We start from the raw sequence: 3,814 nt of genomic DNA, 5'->3' as shown, positions 1-3,814 counted from the left end.
TCCCCAAAAGAGAGACGGTGTTTCCCTAAAGCAGTTGAAAAGAGATGAAAAAGTCTGCTTCAGGTGAGCCATCCTGAATATTAAAGTAAAATCTTTCCTTACATGTCTTTATATTTTTCAGCAGTTGTACATTGTTAATCCTTTTGTTAGGTTAGCCTTGATACTGTAGCTATGATTAATGGAGTTTGTTGTCCTTAGTTCATTTATTTGTGCTAGTTTCAAATACCAGCTAAAGAAATATCTCCTGGGTCTTGAACATACTGCCCAGAGTAGTCTGCAGTGAGATTTAGTAGTCTGCAAGCTGCAATTTACAATTCAAATATTTTTCCCTTTTACCTATGGTATCTACTTAGATCAGTCATTCATGGAGCATCTACAGGTGGCTGCAAGAATCTCTTCCTGGAAATTATGCATGTTTCTAATACAAATAAGTAGTTCTGCCAAAAGCAAAAAAAATGCTTCGTTAAAAACTAGAGCTGATGGACTGACTGCTAAGTAAATGAATGTAAACAAGTTCACTTTTCCAGATGTGAGAATTTTCTTCTGTATTTTAGTGTCTACAGAGGTCAGTAGAACTTTAAAAATGTTCTTTAAAAAGCTCAAAGTTGCAAGAAAAAAAAAGTAGCTTGTTCATAACTATAACTCACAGTTGCTAGTGACAGTTAAGGGAATGAAATAGAGCTGTGATTGTATGTTTACTGTATGGATGTAAATGGTGATACATTATGATTATTCACACTGCAAAATCTGAAAAATAATATTTACAAAAGTATCCTCCTCTCTCCTTGCATGGCCCATGGAATTTGTGAAAGAAAGGTAAAGAGAGAGAGTTGGGTTGCATAGTTATACGATTATTTATGCCCATTTTCCTTTGTTTTTTTTCCCATGCCTGCCCTACATTCCTCTTCCCTCTTTGTTTCTTTATTAAGATTACTGAGTTTTAATGGTTATATTTCTGCACTAACAATTGAATAACTGGTACAACACTGCTGATCAAGCTGAAAAAAAGTATTTGCTTATAATGGATCTGAACTGGACCATGTGAGATCAGTTACAGTCCTTGCTTGCACTAGCACATCCTTCCTGTTAGCTGAAGTTTCAGGAAATCTCAAAACAAATTTAGGAGCTTATATTTCTGAACTAGAATTCTGAACTGATGACTTTTCTGCCAGATAGATATGAACTGCAGTCTCACTAGTAACTCTTAGGTCTTGCCCATTTTCAAAATGAAATATCCTTCATGCAGGCCTTGTCTGTTTTTTCTTATGTGCTCAGGATTAAATAAACGTGGAGACAACCTTCACTGTTCTGTCTTTTCTGATCAGGCACTGAAATTGGTCTTGCTCTCATCACATAACTAATATTCTGAAGCTCTCCACATTTTATCCATCTGTTCTAAAATATTTCAGAAATACCACCAGTACAGAATTATGTTCCTGTGTCTACCTTGTTCAAGCCTCATCACTGACACCTGTATGTGCCATGTCCATGGGTTTATTGCTGGATGTTCTAGAGTATTTCTTTTACACATTGTGAAATCTGCTAATGTTGTTCAGCTCAGGTCAACAAGTGGCTCTTGCTTGTCAAAATATCCTTTTGTTGGTATTTCTGAAGATGGAAGTCAATGTCACTAGCAATCTCACAAACATATAATGACCTCCTGGAGTGACCTGGAAGGTGCTTGAAAATACAACTATGTTTTTTACAGCAAATTTTGACCTCAGTTTAGTCCTTCTCTCATCAAAGCCATTCAAACAGAAAGCTTCAGGCAGATTTCTGAGGGGAACTGCTCTATGATAGGTGTATATACTACTTACATTAAGTAAACCTGGTAACAATATCTACGGAGTGAAACTAATAACATAAAAATTACAAGGTTGATTTTCCTAATATATATACAGAATGGTCTGAGATACACAAATGGAACCATGGGAAGTGGTAAATATTAGTATGTATTTTCAGTCTATTCTTAAGCATTACTTCTGCAGATGTTTACATTTCTTCACAGAAACACTTTGCTGTCATTGACTTTATCTCATGAAAGGTGTAGCCTCATGGGGGACACAATTAGCATTTAAAAAGGCATTTTTTATTAATTAAATACAGATAAGAACAATTTTAACATCCCGAGGAACTGAACTAAATCAAATACAAAAGTTGTTCATTTACAAATGATGCATTACATAAGAAATTGCATTGTTTATCTGGTGTTTGTAGAATTTATTTTCTGTCTAAAAGAATTTATTGAGACAGCAACCACTGCTGCTTGGTGGGATTTTTTTGTTGTTGCTTGTTGGGTTTTTTTTTGTTTGTTTGGGTTTTTTTAAGTTAGTTTGGTTTTCCTTGTAAATTAGTCACGGTTTCATGCAGCTATCTTAATCAAGGGAAGTGTAAGCAAGTTTAGGAACAGAGAGATACCTCTGAATATAGGACCATTTAATTTGCCTGTACACGGTTAGGGAGGAATTGTCCAGTTTTATCCAAGGCCCTCTGACAGCAGTTGAAAGAATCCCATCTTCAGATTTCTTATCTGCCACATGCATCGCATCTGGAAGTCAGAAAAATTAAATAATAGTAAAAAATGTTATTTCACATTTACACAAAAAAACTTCAAACATAATGTAAAATCTCTTTTAAAATATAACTTTTAGTTGGTTTAAATTCATTGCTTCCCTACTGACTACCAGATACAAATGCAAGTAAGTTTATATGTTTCCAGAAATATCTGAATTTAATAAAATATTTATGTTAAATCTCCCAAGCTTGGTATACTGTTGGGACTATTTGTTTCAATGAAATATCATTATTAATCTCTGACTTACAGCACAGGACAACACAGATTATCATTGTACAATATTTATTATTGTGTATTGATAATACTGCATAGAGATCCTAGCAGCCACCTTTGGATTAAGTGTCTTAAAATCAAATAGTAGGGGACAGCTTCTTTATGAAAGGCTTACAGTTTAACAAGAGAAGACAGACAGACACTTGACAATCTGGAAGTCCATCCTTCTTTGCCTACTGGGCATGGAGTTTTCATTCTATATATTACCTGCAGCTTTGGTTTTTGCAGTCAGTACGACAAATTATGCTCTTAGTTACAACACTGTATATCTACTGGCTGTTTCACTGACATAAATAATGAGCGAAGGAAGATATATCAAATCTGGTTTTATTATTGCATTAAAATGCCATCTAGATGACTGCAGCAAATTTCATATTTATTGTTACTTTTGGGCCATCTGAAATAAACAGTAAAGGCAAGAAATGAGAACTGGACTCAGTCAAAAGGTAGTACAGTTCTTAATTTTTCCCATGCACTACTTGTGCTAGACATTCTTTCTACAGATGTTCTTTATCCATACAAGCTAATATTTTAAGTTTAGTTAAACCTTATGTCTCGTCTTAGGAAAAACTTCCTGATTTATGGTAGGCCCATAAGTGTGGTTATCATTGTCCTTGTCACCTATACACCTATTTCTATTTCAGTACCTAAACCGAGATTAAAATTTTCTCCTTGTAAAGTAGCAGACTGTCACTGTGATTCATAAGCTTGAGAGGGCTGAATTTCAGGAACAGGAAGAGTGGGTGGATAGGCTTGGAAAAGACATCTTGGTCAGTAGAATTTCATAGTGCAGCTGCTTATGCCCAAGGGAATTACGTCTTCAGAGCTGCTGCTTGCTTTGGCCATGTTTTCTTCAAAATCTGTTTGACTGTAGGATCCTTCAGTTATACCCTTCAAGGACAGTGTTTCAGAACAGCAGTGAAAAGCAGGACAACAAAATAGTTTCTCAACCCCATGTGCTTTTAT

This window comes from Haliaeetus leucocephalus, unplaced genomic scaffold, assembly GCF_000737465.1.
Source record: "Haliaeetus leucocephalus isolate CR32 unplaced genomic scaffold, Haliaeetus_leucocephalus-4.0 Scaffold450, whole genome shotgun sequence".
NCBI lineage: Eukaryota > Metazoa > Chordata > Aves > Accipitriformes > Accipitridae > Haliaeetus > Haliaeetus leucocephalus.
The sequence above is the reverse complement of the archived record's forward strand: the minus strand, read 5'-3'. Positions refer to the sequence as shown.